This window comes from Schistocerca gregaria, chromosome 1 (assembly GCF_023897955.1).
Source record: "Schistocerca gregaria isolate iqSchGreg1 chromosome 1, iqSchGreg1.2, whole genome shotgun sequence".
In the NCBI taxonomy this organism is placed as follows: domain Eukaryota; kingdom Metazoa; phylum Arthropoda; class Insecta; order Orthoptera; family Acrididae; genus Schistocerca; species Schistocerca gregaria.
In genome coordinates this window covers 133,949,754-133,969,189 of record NC_064920.1, presented here as the reverse complement: position 1 = coordinate 133,969,189, position 19,436 = coordinate 133,949,754, and positions in this window count along the sequence as shown.

Sequence of the window (19,436 nt, the reverse complement as noted above, 5' to 3'; positions counted from 1 at the left end):
TCCCAGATCATATTCTGAAGTGTCAGAAACAATACGAATCAGAATGACCCGTGACAATACTGTTGCAAAGTTCAGCTTTGATTTTCTGCCATTCCAGCTCACATTGTTTGGTCCATAATCAAGAGCTATGGTCCTTCCCTTTCTATACGAACTGCAGCTATGTCTAACTTCTTCACAACGCAATGTGCTTCATGTCTTCTGCGCCACTTCATCTGGTTTGCTTTGTGTCGTAACACCTGTCCTTTCACCACCTGTTTCTGCGCTATCCTTCACCGTTTGTCTATTGCCAGACAGCGAATCTAACTGCTGATGCACATGCATTAACTTACTGATGCCATTTTTGTTCATTTTAGCTTCTTGTGCGGGCACTGGAAACTTACGCATTATAATAGCAATAAATTCAGATTCCTTTAACAGGCCACTAAAAATCGTGATTTTTTGCAATATCATTGGAGAAGCTATGTTTTTAATCGCCACAACCGTTCCTGTATAAGCTTCTGCCTTCAAATATTTCATTTATTATACTGTTCGGCGTGCCGCTAGACGAGTATTGGTTCAGAGACTCACACGCGAATTCATCGTATGTGTAGTGTACCGCTTCGTACACAATGGTATGGAGAAGTGGGCTACAAAGTGACTCAATAAGTGTCTTCGTAAGGAAGGTGGAAAGGAGCAGAAATGATTAACGAACACAAAAATATGGTGAACAAAAGATTTACCTAACTTGTTGTTTTCTCCAAGTGGTGCCAAGTAAAGCAACAGAACAACAAACAGCAATAAAGTCCAGCTATTAGGAGAAGAACTGAAGAGCATTGTGGAGTGTGAGGTTCGAGCTACTAAATGCTACTAATGCATGAGCGAATTGTCGAAGGCTGTCTAGAAGCCGAAGACTGTTGAAGACTGCGACAGAGACTGGGCCATGGCTGCCGCCAGCCATCCTTTATCATGGCAGCAGAGGGCGCTCTTAGTCAGTGCTGCTGAAGGCATGGCTCAGTAAGCACGCATCTCTGGATCCACCAGGTCCCGGAATGACAGCTGTCGGCTGGTGCAAGATACATGCGTTTCCGTTGCCAAATGTGATACGCCTGTTGAGGTGGTATAGATATATCACAGTATCCTGTGCATGTGTTAAGTACCCCTGCTTCTTATGTCAACACCCTGTTCAATTCCACTAGAAACCCAATATATTTGTTGTTGTTATAGCCAGTGTTCAGGAACCATACCCTCAAACTGTCGAATGAATGCTACAGGTGGATGTCACCCTTTCTTGAGTAATGGAGTTTATATCCATTAAGATAATCAGCTGAATCACATATGCCACAAACAGGCAACCGATGTCCCATGGGCTGGGTCCAGCCCACTATTGGTGTCAATGTGGCCTGCAGAAGAAATTCGTGGGAGAGTGAGGCGCTAGCATTGTACTGTACGTATGACGCATTTTCGGATATTCCCATTCTATCGTTCTTATATTTTCAATTTGTCTTCTGAGTAATACTGTCTATGCAGGATAAGATCACGCAATTTACACTTTTAAACTTTTTAAAACGAATAAAGAGATGATGGCTCAATTTATTTAGTGTAATAGAAACAACACATGCCTAAGCGATCAGTCATAAAAAGCATATTTGGACAAATATTTTTAAAAAAGCTAGCCATTAGTATTTGTGGATGTTAATGCACTAAATTTCAAACTCTCGAATGACCTGCCTGTGGACAAAAATCAGAAAGTTATTCCTAATTGTATGTCGACTGAGACTGCCTGTCTCATGGCAGTATTTTGTTTTCCTTTTGTCTCCCATATTGACATTATTAAATAATTCCTGTCTATTTTAGACATGTTAGAACCTATCAACTGTTGACATTTTTTTTATAGGGTGTTGCAAAATTCTGAATAAGTTTTCTAAGACAGTTAGTGTAAAACGTAAACTGTGTCACAATGTGTAAACGCCGTCCGTTGTGGCCGAGCGATTCGAGGCGCTTCAGGCTGGAACCGCGCTGCTGCTACGGTCGCAGGTTCGAATCCTGCATTAGGCGTGGATGTGAGTGATGTTCTTAGGTTAGTTAGGTTTACGTAGTTCTAAGTCTAGGGGACTGATGCCCTCAGATGTGAAGTCCCACAGTGCTCAGAGCCATTTGAACCATTTGAGCCACAATGTGTAAACATCTGTAGGCGGGATACCCATAAAATGAATGTACCCTCAAAACGCCACGAGAATCAGACCTGTGGGTCACCAAACGTTGCACATGACTGACCTTCACGAATACACCATTCCATCTTTCCCCGTTCGTACCACGTTTTACTCGTGATTTCATCTCATCTTCTATTTTAGTGATTTGATTAGTAACAGCCTCCATTTCGCGTCGTTTTTCTACATTCTCCTCGATTTCTCTCGACTTAACCACAATCACGTTTGTTTTCTCTCTACATTAATAGTTCACATTGTAAAGTTTTTGTTAAGTTTAAATTGATCATTCATAACAGCCCCTAATTCGGTTAGCAAGTGTTGGTATCTTACCATTACAAGTGCTACCAACCACAGTTCATATGTGCTCGATTTTTCTAATAGTCCTGTATATCACATTGATGTTTACGTTCTGAGAATCAAGATGCTTATTACAATTTCTTCGTCCAACTTTCTGTCTATTTTATCTTTACACACGTTTACCTTTTTGTTCCAGTCTTCAGTTTCTGCAAGATTGTGTTTGATAAGTTTGCAAATGGTAACTTACAGTTTCCTGACTTTTTGAGCTAATGCCTAATACCTTAAAGCTACTCCTAAAATCGCTCTGCCTTGCATAAACATTTTTTTATATCATCGTTAGTTTCTTTTCGTTCTCCTCCTTATCTACTTTGCCTTCCTTCTAATTTATTTTGCCCTGCTTCTAATTTATTTTTAATTCATATTGTAAATGATTCCATTATTGATGTTAACATTTATATCACTTCTGGTGATAAAGTTTGGTTCCGTTCCTCTATATTATCCTCACTTGCAAAAGTTACGTAATGTAGTGCTATGATTTAGCCTAAAGTCTCCTGTTGGGTCATTTGAAATGTCAGGTTCTGTATCTCCGGCGTCTTAATTGAAATATATCTCGTCACTGTAGTCAGGTGCGCCAAACTCTTCGTCCTCAGTGCAGGCGTTTAAAACAGACTATACAGATTCACCAACATTATCTATAACTTTTAGTCATTTTACAGTTGCAAAAATTTATAATTTCTTGCAGAGCTTCCTCAATACAGCAGATACTATACGATACAGCTTTGTCGCTCTCAAGTTACTTTGTTCCTCCTATCAGCCATCACTCGTTTTGAACTATGCAACGCAGGCGTAACATTCAGTTCAATCTGCTGTAGTCTGTGTGCTCCCGCCGTGAACTTCTGGCTCTCTTGCTGAAGCTTTTGTGACGCTCTGCCTTCATGGCTGTTGAAGCAGCCTATTCTCCGCAGCTGACAGTTCCTCATTCGCTGTTCCCAATCGTTGAATATGACTTCCACCTTGCGTTGCTGGCTGCTGCACGCACAGCGCTTCTGCCATCCGCGCTGCGCAGTCGCGTAGCATAGAGAAAATATTCTTGGCATCAGCACACATGTTATCCACTGACCGCGCACGTAAATATTGGTTTAAAGCAGTTTGGTATGGTCTCGTTTAAACTGATCCTCCACCTGCATTTTAGGCATTGCACTTACGATGACGTAATGAACAGTTTTTAAGGACAGCTCCATAGTTCGAACAACTTTCGAGTGCATATCAAAAACACTGTAAACACCATTCTAAACAGTTCTTCTCAGTTATAGGGCAATCCACGTTTACCGTTTCTACTATCAATTGTCTTCACTAACAATTTTCAGCCTCATTTCCTCAAAGAACCGCCCGCATCTCGTGGTCGTGTGGTAGCGTTCTCGCTTCCCACGCCCGGGTTCCCGTGTTCGATTCCTTGCGGGTGTCAGTTGCTTTTTGTTTAAAACACGTATTGCATTGCAGACAAAACATCAACCTGCAGGTAATGGGGGTTATTAAGTCACACGTATCACAGTCCGTATTAGGAACACTGATAACATTAAGTCCAATGAAGAAATAACATTCACTTACTACATTACACATTTAATCGTCTCTGCTTTGCATGCATATTCGTGATTCTGTATCACTTCATACGGCATGCATCTCAGATTTTAATCGAGCTGATTGTAACGCGATGACGTTAAGATCCCTCGTACCAGACTCGACTGCTGGTACCAAACTGAAGTCGTCAGCACGAATAACTACGCTCGGAGCACACTTTTGGCGAGAGCCGAAGAAACACTCTGGAACTGAGGGGCCGGCCGCGGTGGCCGTGCGGTTCTGGCGCTGCTGTCCAGAACCGCGACGCTGCTACGGTCGCAGGTTCGAATCCTGCCTCGGGCATGGGTGTGTGTGATGTCCTTAGGTTAGTTAGGTTGAAGTAGTTCTAAGTTCTAGGGGACTTATGACCTAAGATGTTGAGTCCCATAGTGATCAGAGCCATTTGAACCAATTTTTATTTTTGGAACTCAGGGGTGATTCCTTCCATTGATTCCGTGACGTATTTTACAGTCCCTCCCCGCAGTACTCGACGGTCCTTGCCTTGCTTCACGTTTCCACTTCACACTCAGTGGCGGCTGTTGTGTAAGAGCAAAAGAGCGCTTTTAATACCTTACGGATTTTTTTGTTATTTTTCTTTGGATGCTGTTAGACTTATTGCAAATGCAGTAAATTGAAATACATGGGACTAAACCTACGGCGCTGTACTGCATTGCTCCTCTAAGACTATGTGAAACTTTGCATCAGGATTATAAGCACACTTTCAGTTGTGTACGTCTTACGGAGCTTCTACGCATTCGCAACTGGTGTGACGTAATTACCTTACGCACCAAATACACACGGATTTGATAAACTAGGTGCACGTTACACGGCGTGCACAGCCAGCCCTTACTATTCGACTACAACTTTACGTCAATGGCAGCAGGTGGTAGCACAATACAGCAGAGTTTTATCCCTGTTCGTTTGGCATAAATACCCCAGACGGTAGGACATTCCTCAGATATGCAAATCCACTCACTGTATACTAAAATTAGTTCGGACTTCACTATACACTATGTCATCAAAAGTATCCGGACATATGTTTTGCATATTAGGTGCACTGTGGTGCCACCTACTGCCAAGTACTCCATATCAGCCAGACATCGTGAGAGAGCAGAATGGAATGCTCAGCGGAACTCACGGACTTCGAACGTGGTCAGGTTATACGGTGTCACTTGTGTCATAGGTCTGTACGCGAGATTTCGACACTCATAAACATCCCTAGGTCCACTGTTTCCGATGAGTTAGTGAAGGTAACGTACAGCAGAAAAGCGTACAGGTGACTTCGTCTGTTGAATGACAGAGACTGCCGACAGTTGAAGAGGGTCGTAATGTGTAATAGGCAGACCTCTGTCATGACCACCACACAGGAATTCCTAACTGCATCAGGATCCACTACAAGTACTACGACAGTAAGGCGGGAGGTGAGAGAACTTGGATTTCATTGTCGAGCCGCTGCTCGTAAGTCACACATCACGCCGGTAAACGTCAAACGACGCCTCGCTTGGTGTAAGGTGGGAAAACATTGGACGATTGAACAGAGAAAAAACGTTGTGTGGAGTAACGAATCACGGTACTCAATGTGGCGATCCGCTGGCGGGGTGTGGGTATGGCGAATGCCTGATGATCGTCATCTGCCAGCGTTTGTAGTGCCAACAGTAAAATTCGGAGGTGGTGGTGTTAGCGTATGGTCATGTTTTTCATGGAGAGGACTTGCACCTCTTGTAGTTTTGCATGGCACTATCACAGCACAGGCCTACAGTCATGTTTTAAGCATCTTTTTCCTTCCCACTGTTGAAGAGCAATTCGGGGATGGCGACTGCATCTTTCAACACGATCGAGCACCTGTTCATAATGCACGGCCTGTGGCAGAGTGGTTACACGACAATAGCATCCCTGTAATGGACTGGCCCGCACAGAGTCCCGACCTGAATCCTATGGAACACTTTTGGGATGTTTTGGAACGCCGACGTTGTGCCAGGCCACACCGACCGACGTTGATACCTCTCCTCAGTGCAGCACTCCCTGAAGAATGGGCTACCATTCCCCAAGAGACCCTCCAGTACCTGACTGAACGTATTGTACCTGCGAGAGTGTAAGCTGTCTTCAATGCTAAGCCCGGAACAACAGCATATTGAATTCCAGCGTTGCCGATGGAGGGCGCTACGAACTTGTAAGTCATCTTCAGCTAGGTGTCCGAATGATCACATTGTGTATATTACAGTTACGCTCACAGAAAAACCTATTTTGTTGGATTCTGAATGAGTTATGATATATGAAGTTTTGGATTTTATCATTCAGAACTATAGCATTGAGAAACATATAGCACATCATCGTCGATTGTGAGATGTAGCATTTATTTCTGGGTCTCACAACTGTTGATCTTGTGGTGTGTCAGGTTTATCTGTACTGGAGGCCCGTATTGTATGTGTATATTAACAATTACGAGAAGCTGTCTCACTGGTTCCTCTGATACTCACTTAAATGTAAGATCGAAACAGTGTGCTTTTCGGCCTTATGGTTTTCAGCGCCTCATTTGTTTTCTAGTTAAGAGATTTTGTTGGTAGATGGTACTACACGAATTCAGTAATTTCCGCAAAGCTCAACATGTGGTTCAAATGGTTCAAATGGCTCTGAACACTATGGGACTCAACTGCTGTGATCATTAGTCCCCTAGAACGTAGAACTACTTAAACCTAACTAACCTAAGGACATCACACACATCCATGCCCGAGGCAGGATTCGAACCTGCGACCGTAGCAGTCGCACGGTTCCGGACTGCGCGCCTTGAACCGCGAGACCACCGGCTCTCAATATATGTTCGGAGTTGTTGCTTACTGTGCAGTGTCAACATGAGCTCTGTTGAATCTGTTTTGAGTGCTAATGGAAAAGAAAATTACCAGGGAAAGTTATCCCCAAAGAAACTAGGGCCTTCCAGACAAGATCCGTTGTCTGAGGAAGTGACGCAATCAAATACGCTTGGCTGCAAGCGAACATTTAACAAAGATATGTATAATAAGTACAAGATGTTGTGTGGGTGCAACGTCAGAATGCCACGTTTTCAGCCCGGAAGTTAACACGCTAACTAATACGTGTATTAGGAATTTGTACATTTGCCTGAAAAAATAAAAAGGTATGAAAACTCCAATTTACACAATAGATGCGAACTGGAGAGTTGTTAAAGCTTGAACATAGTTCTTTCTTACCATAAACTGTACATAATTAAGTATAAAACAACAAAATTCCACAAAAAGTCTTCCTTTTTTTCAGGCAAGTTATGCATATTATTATTTATTGTTATCACCGATGTTATTATTATCATTATTATTACTTTTATAATATTTTGGACAGTGACTGAATTTGTATGAACATGTTGAATAGAAAATTGTTATACAGCATATGCCATTTATTTTGCACTCTCATATTTCTCTGAATTTAAAAATTTGTGAACACCCAGAACGTACACTCACAAGCCGCCACTGTTCACACATCACCAACAGTCGACATGGACAGCTTTAGAAGGGTTGAAATGTCACTGAAGGATTTGGTTTTTAGTGCCATCCAATAACTAGTGAATAGTGAAAGTCACTTAACTCTCCTGATCTACTCATTCTACTGTTTCCGCTTCTGTCCTGATGGCACAATACTCGCCAAGTCCTTTTATACCCGTTGGTCCTCTGGTAGTGACATCCAGAGGTCAATTAGGGGTTTAGGAATACTTTTAATCAGAAAATGTATATTTTGGGTGACCAAGGACAACATAAAATGATTTGAAGGATCGAAAAGTAGCCCCAAATGCTAATCTTGCAACTTTCAGCTGTACCAGGAATAGACGTTAAAAGACAACAAAGTTAGCAAATCCACATGATGATTAGATTGCGAAAAGAATCAGAATGATATTAGAAGTACTCTGGACTCAATCATATGCCCTTTCATCTAGGAAACTTGTAGCAGTTCGTCGTACTGACTTCTTGCGATCATAATTTTTTAAAATTATGGTAAAAGGGAGCTAACAGTTAGTGCTTTTAATAAGCAGCATCACGTTTATTTAGTATTTCCATTTCTCGCAATATGTTTAATGTTGAACTGTTCACTTTACTTATTTATTTACTATTTTCTTTTACTCTATTATCTTGATGCAAGTACAGACCAAATGTTGCATGTGAATTGGTGTGAAGATGCCACATAATATTTTAACTTAATTTCAAAGGTATTAGTATAACTAAGCGATCCGATGTTTGACGGGGGCCGGCCGTGGTGGTCTAGAGGTTCTAGGCGCTCAGTTCGTAACCGCGCGATGTCCTTAGGTTAGTTAGGTTTAAGTAGTTCTAAGTTCTAGGGGACTGATGACCACAGATGTTAAGTTCCATAGTGCTCAGAGCCATTTGAACCATTTTTTTTGTTTGACGGGGAAAATCTTCATAGAAAACAATAATTTTAAAAGAAAAAATTTCTACTTGCTATCCTTTCACCTTACGGTGCTCATATATATGTTCATCTGAAATCCAGAAGGGAAATTCTACTGTTCCACTGTATTTTGCTCCATTATTGAATCACAAATTCAGTAATTTTCATTACGAGACTACATCACTATACAATACTACTCTACAGATCACTACACCACACTACACAACTGTACCTAGTATCAGAACCAAGCTTGATTTCTCATTTGTCCTGATGTGTGGCCTCCGGTGCACTGGCGCACAACTCAAGATTCACAGGAGCTTTGCTGGTGTGCCACCCAAGTTGTAGAGATTGGGAAACGGCTGTCGCGGTCTCAGGAAATCCTTCCCGGTCCTCCAGGAGGCTCTACACCTCACAGCTTCCGGAAGGTTGTTTATGGTGGATGTTACGTAGTGGTGTGTCTCCTTTACATAATGTATGGTCTCTTCTCGGCTGTCTCTCAGGGGCGTACACTTGCAGTTCATAGACTGACATTTTAGCTGTCAGCGAGATCCGCTCATGCCAGAGCTCCTCATTTCTTTGTATCTTACAGTCTGTTGTATAACCAAAGATGTTCCTGTTCTGGTCTGTACATACTCTCTAATGGCACACCCCCAGACGAGGTGGTCCGGGATGCCGATTGCTCCGCATTCACCAGTGGCTGTAGGACGTTGTCTCAATTTCAGTTAGTGGCTGTGGTATGTACTGTGCCACGACAGGTCGGAAGGATGTATAGCATTCTGGGTATTTTTTTAATGTTAGGAGGGAACTAGTAAGTTCTCCTCCCTGTTTCAGCCCTGTCCCATATTTCTTACCACTCTTTACCAGTGCAAGACTTTGTTTCCATATTCAGTGTGACTCTTGTGTCCACTCTCTCCTTCACCTCACCACACTCGACCAGAAGAAACCACCGGACGAACAAGAGCCGTATCATACTTTAGCAGAGAGTCACTGGGAAGTCACCTACCATTCTGGGCGATAAGAAGCGAATATTTTATCGTTTACACTTATTCAAAAACATTAATATACAGCTCGAACCGTGCTGATGACTTGCACTGAGAACTTGCTCATAATAATTTCAGTACCACTCAGTCCATCATGAAATGATAATTAGAAACGTTAGTTACTGTCAGAGAGTTATAAAAGAAATAACGTTCGGCGACGACAATTCTGTCTGCATGGGCAATAACCAACACCTGGCATGTTAATATACTACTAATTTTGCGAATAATGGGATACAAAAAAATTAGTTATAACCTAACATTTTACAGTTTTTATTCTGCTTAGTATTTGAACCTACATATTTGTTACATTATTATTCACTGTTTATAACAAGCGTTAAAGCCCACGAACGACAGGGAAGAAACCAAGCGGGACGTCGGCTGTGGGACATCTTTAGAAGGCGTGACGCAATCCAGTTGCGTCCAGTTGTGCTAGGGATAGTGATGGCAGACATTTCTTGCTAGAGTCTACCGTGTTTGTTAATCCCGACACATTTTGAAGGGGTGCAGTTTCATTTACGTAACCCACCGTGCAATCTATGGGTCCAAATTCGTGCTTACTGTGAGACTACAATTTACCGACGATCCAAATATTTATTCGTTACGGCTAGATCCAGAGGTACTCACAATACCTGTTACCTTGTGTGTTAGCAGCGACTATTTACCACCATTCTTTTTCTGTTAGACTCGGCAAATCCCACTATAAAACAATACAGCCCTAAACGGTAAAATAAAGCCGGGTTCACACACGCAGGTAATGTGTCATCACAGCTCGTGGGTTTCTGTAGTGGCATCATAAGCTCCCGTTCACACAGGATGCCACAAATTGTACGCAGTTGGCGTGGAAATGAACGTCATAGAGTGTCGGTAGTGGCATTAGAGCATCGAAAAGAGTTAAATACAAGAAAGCCGAAACACAAATGTTGGTTCTAAAAACAGATTTCGCGATTTCGCACAGGGAATAAATCACGGGCCACGAACACGTTTATAAAAGAAATAACACTCGGGAACGAAAATGTTGTCTGCAGTAGCAATAACGAACAGCACGCATGTCAATATCATCCACAGACACGCCGCTCTTCCAAGATATTACAATATTATTGTATTCGTTGATATAGGCATTTCTAATAACTAATTTTTGGTTTAACGGCTACCACATTACACTTTGGAGCTATTTCCTGTATATAACCCACATTTTATACAATGAATGATTTTTCAAATCACAAAGTTCATATGATTCGCTTTCAGTTTATTGGTTTACCAATATTGCTCCCTCCCCTTCCCCCAACACACACACACACACAAACACACACACACACACACACACACACACACACACACACACACACACACACAGCGCTGCAGGAAAACATAGCTTGTTTCAGTCCAGAACCGCGCTGCTGCTACGGTCGCACGTTAGCATCGTGCCTCGGGCATGGATGTATGTGATGTCCTTAGGTTAGTTAGGTTTAAGTAGTTCTAAGTTCTAGGGGACTGTTAACCTCATACGTTAAGTCCCATACTGCTCAGAGGCATTTGAGCCACAAAGTTTTCAAAAAAGCAAGTGAGATAATATTGACCTGTCCAAAATTCGAAAAATAATATCGGTCTGTGCAACTACTGCTGAGGAAGAGTAATGCTAGATGAGGATGTCCCGTTACAAACTTCAGTACGCCACCACTTGTGGGGACACTTTCGTTGCGTCTGTGGACCCGGCTTTTCTGTTTGCTTGCCCCCAAAAGGTTCGCCGCGCCCGCACGACCTGCTGGTTCGCTGCCCGCAGCCCGTAGGCGCCGATCCCGTACGGGACCGTGACTGGCCGCGGGGCTGCCGCAAGTGACTCTTCATCAAAGTCCTCTTTGTCAGGGGTCCGTCACAGGCTTCCGCCTCTTCATTCGGCGTCCCGTGACGCGGCGAGCGGCCGCAATAGAATATAAATTACGGATAATCGCCGTCAGATGCCGCGGTGCGCCGATGCCGCAGTGTCTGTGTGTGTGTGTGTGTGTGTGTGTGTGTGTGTGTGTGTGTGTGTCCTCGTGCTGCCGACCACACGCGGCGGCAGACATCATTGGCGCCGTCCCGCTAATGGGCCGTTATTACAGAAATTGCTATCAGTCTCGTCAAAGGCGCACTTTTCTCCTTTTTCCCCAATGAGAAGCGGAACGGGCGGCCGCTCAGAACGCCGGCCGATTCGAACGCGTTAGGCGCGCTGTAATGGTCGTCAAGAATGCTAAACGGTGCGCGCCGCCGCGCCGGCTTCCGTCTCCTCCTGCGCGTCCTGCGGCTGACAGCTGTCGCCAGCGGCGGCGTCTCCCGCCGGATCAAAGGCCGCTCACTTAGCAGCGCCCCGGTCGCAGAACGCTCCCCTGGCCTTATTTCTTGTAGAAACGTCGCTAGTGCTTGCCGACGAACAACAGACGCTAGAGCTTCTCCTCGGCCGCAAGTTTGTCGTATGTCTCATAAACACACTGTCGTCATAAATGCACTGCAGTTCGGAGCAATCGTTGTTTGATATAATCGTAGTTTGAGACATGCAAAGCTGCAAGAGCACTTGACTTCTCTTTCAGATCGCACGCGCATATACGGAAACGTACGATGTTTCCAATGTTTACACCTATCGAAGACGGAGGTAAGTACAAGGTATTTCAAAAAGGACTTTAAAAACTCATATAAATTTATTGAAAGAAGATGTAGAGCTGGGTTCAGTGTTATTTTGTAGGGAAAAACATCACTTTTTTTCTTTCTTTTTTCTGAGACGTCCCCTTAGGGAAATTAATGAATGTCTGTGCTGATAAACCTCTTACGTTATTTGATTTTCAAACAGCTAAGCAAAACTGAACGTACTCAGTTCTCTCTTTACTTATTCTGATCATCACTAAACTGACGCACAACATTTTTTTAGCGCAACGCAATCTGACTTTCAATAATCCCTACAAAAGAATGGCCTTGACTAACAATAACCTATGCCTTTCATTAATCACTTACCTCACAAAAGTGTTCGTTACTCGAACTACTACAATTCAGCGAGCGCCAATACTGCCAGATAAATAAAACATTCTAACTACTGAAGGCACTAACTACGGATAGACATATTTAGCAAATGAAAGATTTTGATAGAGAACAAACAATGAATTTACCTTAATAGTGTTCAAAAGCCATTATACAAATTTACTGTCTCTGATGCTCTGATGGACACACGTCCAGATCATCCGCTCTCAAAACTCCGCCATCTCTGTCCCCGCATCCATCACTGCTGGGCGGCTCACCTCAAACTGCGCAACGCTACGCGCTGTGCACGTCCACCTGCCCAACACTACAATAGCAAATATTCCAACTACGCAAACCAGCCACAGACTTCACACAGCACAGTCAGTGATTTTCATATAGAGCGTTACGTGGCGTTACCAACATAAAAACCTAAACAGCCTACTTACACCTTAAACTAAATATGTATATCACTTCCGTTGATTATCCTGCATACATATAATCGGAAATCAATTTCTCCCCAAATTCGCTGTAGCTTTGCAGGTGCAACTTGCTCAGTGGTGCCGTGAATTCTTGCTCTAAGTTCAGGTAGAGAACCCGGCACACAAGGTACAAACACGATATCCTTGGTGAACCCCCATTAAAAAAATCGTGTCAGGTCTGGCGAACGTGGGGGCCATGCAATTGGCGCATCACGACCAATCCATTGACCTTGAAAGCGGTCTCTGAAAAAATACCGGACGTCAGCCAGGTGGTAGTGTGGTGCACCATCTTCCATGTAATAAAACTTTCGTTCTTGGTCATCCTCATCGATCTGTGGTACCAAAAATTGTTGTAACACATCCAAGTACACTCTCCCGTTGATGGTTAGCGCAAGGAAAAGAAGGGATCGTGCAGTTCGTTCATGCTGAAACCACAAAAAACGTTCAGTTTAGGGCTATCACGGACATGTTGTCATGTTTTATGTGATTTTAACTGCCCCAAATCCTACAGCAATGGGTGTTAACCTTGCCACTTAAGTGAAAAGTCGATTCGTCAGAAAAGATGATTTTGACCAAGAAATGTTCATTATCTTGTAATCGATTTAACATGTCGGGACAGAAGTTCATGAGAGCAATTTTATTAGTGTCTTTTATTGTTTGTACGATCGTCAGTCTGTACTGTTTCAAAGGTAAATGAATCCTCAATACACGCCAAAGAGTCGTATGTGGTATTTGCAGTTCGCAAGGTGCACGCCGGGTCGATTTCGTAGGGCTGTTGACAAAAAGTTGTCTCTCTAGTTCAACGACGTCGTCACATGTGCTTGGACGAGCTAATGGTATCGCATGTCTTACCGAGAACCCTGTTTCCACAAAATATTTATTCCATTCATAAACTGTATGCCTAGGAGGAGCTGCAGGTACTTGGTATGGAAATTACGCTGAACTTTCGTCGCCGCCTTCGATTCTTCAAACTGTAACACACAGCTAGCACACTCAGGTCCAGTGAAGGCAGCCATCCTTACCGCAAATGCCGCTAGCTCTCCTTACGGTGCTATTCGGCAGTAGCGAACTATGCGAGACAAAACTTGATATATTTCTCTACAAATTGCCACTACTTTGACCTCTGTAGTCACTATGAATTAATTTATATGAATTTTCAGTTTTTAAGTCTTTCTTGAAACACCCTGTACATTAAACAATGCGATACAGATGGTTCCATGGATGTTAAATTACACTGAGAAATAGTGAACCATCCAGAGGGAGAGAAGGAGACGAAAGGAAACATAGATTTGATGTGATGAAAAAGTAGTGTCAAATGTAAAAGAATTTGGCAATATGGGCCCACTTAGCACTTCAACGTTGCACTCCCGATAGCGTAGATGCATGCACTAATTCATAAAGCAGTCGTATCCTCTCCTAATGCAAGCAGGCCTACAGGTAATATCCTAGTTGCATCTAATGGGACTAAGGTGACTTCGGAACTGCTCCAAAAAATGGTTCAAATGGCCTTGAGCACTTTGGTACTTAACATCTATGTTCATCAGTCCCCTAGAACTTAGAACTACTTAAACGTAACTAACCTAAGGACATCACACACATCCATGTGCGAGGCAGGATTCGAACCTGCGACCTTAGCAGTCGCGCGGTTCCTAACTGAGCGCCTAGAACCGGAACTGCTCCCACAGCCTGTGTATCGAGGACACATCTGGGATCTTTCTGGAAACTGGAGTACCTGAACACCATACAGACAGTTCATACAGACATGTGCCATGTGTGGACGAGATAATAAGAAAATGGACCACGATTGTCTCCACTGGAGGGCAGATACATCATCCGTGACATAAAGTTGTGCTGTCAGATTTCCCTCGCATTCTACTATTGGCTTCCTACACCATTACGCCAGGAGTGACAGTACTACGTCTCCAAGACATTGGAACTATAAGATATTTTGCTGGCTTGCTGCCGTATCCGCCGAATTTTTTGGAAATATGTGGTAAGTTCCTATAGGACCAAACTTCTAAGGTCATCGGTCCCTAGGCTTATATGCTACTTAATCTAACCAACCTAACTTACACTAAGGACAAGACACACACATACACACACACACACATGCCCAAGGGAGGAGTCGAACCTCCGACGGGAGGAGCCGCGCGACCCGTGACAAGGTGCCTAAGACTACGCGGCTACCCCGCGCGGCATACTCGCCGACTGTGGTCATCCTGGGTAGAACAGAACGTGATTAATCGCTGACCAGAAGTAGACCGGAAGTTTGACGATGGGCCCCAGATAGGCAATACCTTCCGTGACACCCACCTTCACCACACGCTTTTACTCATAATTTTAAAACTGATCTTTTACAGAGAAAACCAGATTATTACTAGGTGCCAGCAAAAAAAACCAACTGGCACCAGAGGTGTATCACATGGTTGCCTACCTACAGGCACATAACACTACTTGGAATCTTTTCTCTGTAAAGACACATTTTTAAATTTCCCAATAAAGGGGGTGGGCGCCAATGAGGTTATTAACGAAATTGCCGGTCTAAGAGGGACCCTTTGCTGTTTTATTCATGCATATGTCAACATCGTACCTCACTGTCATCACGCCACAGTAGTTCGTGAAACAGGAATACTGAAAAAATAATGCGAGCCCTTTGCTGCTTCAGATCAAGTTCTAATTTAGCCTAATGGTTTTGAAAGATCGCTAGTGGTCCCACCATGAGCAAAAATTCGGGTCCAAAGGGGTGAAATTACATTCAGTGGGGTTGCTAGCTCACGGTGTCATTAGACAAGTGTTCCAGGGTCAGGGGAATGCCAGCTTTATCACAGAGTGTCAAGAAGGTCTTCCTGTTGCTCATCGCACTGTAATCTGTCGTTCTGGACTGTGAAAAGCATCGGATTCGACTTCTTAAGGAAAGCGGATGTTTCATTGACAACCTCCATCCTAAGGCCTTTTCGCGTAGATTCTGACCGGCGGTGTGAATGAAATGTTTTCTTCGGCCACTCCAACGCAGGGGTAAAATGTGGGTAACACGGTCTGTGGTGACGCTTCCATCGTGCGAAGCATCCACGGTGCCACTGAGGAAAATTTTAGTGAATTGTGATACCAATGAGACATGATTAATCCTTTTTACACGTCACATGAACTTTTGAGAGCTGACCTTTTATTCTCATTTGTTTACACCTTGCTGTCCTAGAGATGACGACGCAGAGGTCATGACGATGCATTATTACAGAAGAAAGCTGTAGACACCTTTAGAGCACATTTCAAACTTACGATCGCAATGGGAGACAATTACGGAATTAGCAAAAGTGATCCTTTAATTCTATTGGGCGGTGTTCTATATTCACTCCACAATTCCTATCAGCAACACCCTGTTGAAGCGTATGACAGTAAATACCTCCAATGGCTGCGTCATCAAAGAAGGAATCGCACACTTCGAGAGGCTAAATGACTCTGTACCAAAATCTAATAATAAAAGGAAAGGTCAACATTTAAAACTAATAAAACTCCTGAGAGGCAATTTTAAGTGTGTTCGTAACAACTAAAGGGGAAATTGGAAGGAACGATGTTATATTCACTAAATTTATGAGCCTAAAGGTATGTTACAAACTGAAGAGAGACGGTGATCTATACCTTCTACATTAACAACAATACTGTAAGACTCTCGTGTCTGTCTACTTGAACAAGCTTATATATAAGCAAACTTGACGAAAATTTAAGTGGTTCGCATAGGTAACTTGAATGTGGCTTGGGACAACGTATAGGCTTTGTTTCATCAAAACTGCATCGCAGAAAAAAAGGTATCGTAATTTAATTTTTATAAATCTGTCGTGTCTGTTTATTTGTCCGTCTGAACACCATGATGTCCACATCAAGTAGACGAATTTTCATGGAATTGTCATAGGTAACATGACTGTAGCGCACCATATCCGGAACTCGGCGCACTTTATTGGCCGCCTGAAGGAGATGACAGTACAGGAATCCGACATCATGGTCAGCTTCGATGTCGTCTCATTATTCACACGTGTCCCGCTGGAAGATTCTGAACTGACACAACTGTTCAGGCACGTGTTAACATCGACGTATTTTGTCTTCAGGGGTCAATACTACGAGCAGACCGACGGAGTAGCCATGGGGAGCCCGCTCTCCCCAGTGGTGGCCAACCTGTTCATGGAGAGTTTCGAAGAGGAAGCACTGGAAGCTTCCGAACTGAAACCTGTTTGCTTCTTTCGCTACGTGAACAACAAGTTCGTCATCTGGCCACATGGACATGAACAGCTAGAGGTTTTTCTACAACATCTAAATTCGGTCCACAGCAACATTCAGTTCAAGATGGAGACTGAGAAAGATGGAAAACTACCCTTTCTTGATGTCCTAGTGGAACGTGGGTCTGATGGCTCACTGGCTCACAGTGTGTACCGAAAGCCTACACACACTGACCCGTACCTACATGCCTCCAGCTGCCACCATACGGCGCAGCTTAATGGAATGCTCAACGCCTTGGTACATAGAGCACACTCGATCTCTGATGAACAGAACTTGACAACGGAGCTCAAACACCTGGAGACCGTGTTCCGCAAGAATGGGTAAGGCAACGGCCAAATCCAAAAAGACACGTGCAGCAACAACAGAGATGAAGAACAACCCGAAGAAGAGAAGCAAGCTCTGGCCTTTCTGCCGTTTGCTGGCAACGTGTCGTCAAAAATAGGGAGACTGTTAAGGCGACACAAGATTGACACAGTCTTCCGGCCACCAGCAAAGATTCGTGACCTACTAGGAACGGCAAAAGATGACGTAGGTCTTAAGAAAGCGGGCGTATACAAAATCCCGTGCGGTTGTGGCAAATCCTATATCGGCCAAACAGTTCGCAAGGTCGAGGACCGATGCAGGGAACACGAACGTCACACCCGCTTACGCCAACCCAGCCATTCGTCCCTAGCAGAACGCTACACTGAAACCGGACACACAGCGAAATTCGAAGAGACAAAAATCCTGACGGCCACGAGAGCCTACTGGGACAGTATCTACAAGGAGGCCATAGAAATTCGAGTATCAGGTAACCTCATCAACAGGGACACCGGGTTTCAACTTAGCAAGGCTTGGAAACCATTATTAAACACCATCAAAGAGCAACGGCGTGAGCGCACGCGAGATCCTTCCGCCACGGTGGACGGAGATGGACTGCGCCTACCGCCGGGTGTGGCTGCTATCCCCACCCCTCCCACAAGGCGGCGACGCGCCGGGGTACGACGCGGGACCTCGCGGACATAAATACCACGGACACAGCGCAGACTGGTCATTCCTTCAGCACCACCTGATGATGGCGGAACTGTTATTCGCCGAAATATCGTGGAGCTTCGACGATCGGATCCGGCTGGACACCCGAGAACCTTGGCTACTGTTATATAGATAGTAGTCTAATTGTAGTAAATAAATAAATGTCACTTACTGCTCCAGTTCTGGCTAGGACAGATAAACTCGCAACGTAAAAGTCGAAATTAAGTGCAATATCCACGTCGAATGTCTTTTCTGGACTCAAAACCATAAATTGATATCTTTATTTCACACTTTATGTGAAAATTACTCAGATTATTTAATTGAAATGATATGAACGTATCCAGTGAATTTTGCAGGCTATATCTGTCTCATCCAGAAAGTAACTCGTCTATCACAGTGTTGCAAAACATATCCTTCAGAGTTGCCAAGATTTAGTTATACTTACAGCAGAAAGTATACCAGCTTTGGCCTGTCTAGGAAGTGACTATACATCTTGTCTCAAAGAGGCGGCAGCCGACGATGAAGTTCCTAAAGTATATGTCAATGAGTCTTAGTCGTATTTCTGTAAATGGGTGTAGGAACTAGAGCGTCGTCACTAATAATAAACAGGTGCGCTGCCGTCACTAATAACACTCAAATGCTCTGACTGCAAACTGAAGAACACAAACCAATAATTGTCAGAATTATTTCTGTTTTTCTGTCTTAAGCATATTGAAACTAAAAAGCTCATCGCCACACATTTAGAACATCTCTATTAGTTATACAGTCAACTTTATGAGTAGGCCACACATCTTTTTTATAATGATAAATTCGAGCCCATGAACCATGGACCTTGCCGTTGGTGGGGAGGCTTGCGTGCCTCAGCGATACAGATAGCCGTACCGTAGGTGCAACCACAACGGAGGGGTATCTGTTGAGAGGCCAGACAAACGTTTGGGCAACAGTCTGGATGATTGACTGATCTGGCCTTGTAACAATAACCAAAACAGCCTTGCTGTGCTGGTACTGCGAACGGCAGAAAACAAGGGGAAACTACAGCCGTAATTTTTCCCGAGGGCATGCAGCTTTACTGTATGATTAAATGGTGATGGCGTCCTCTTGGGTAAAATATTCCGGAGGTAAAATAGTCCCCTATTCGTATCTCCGGG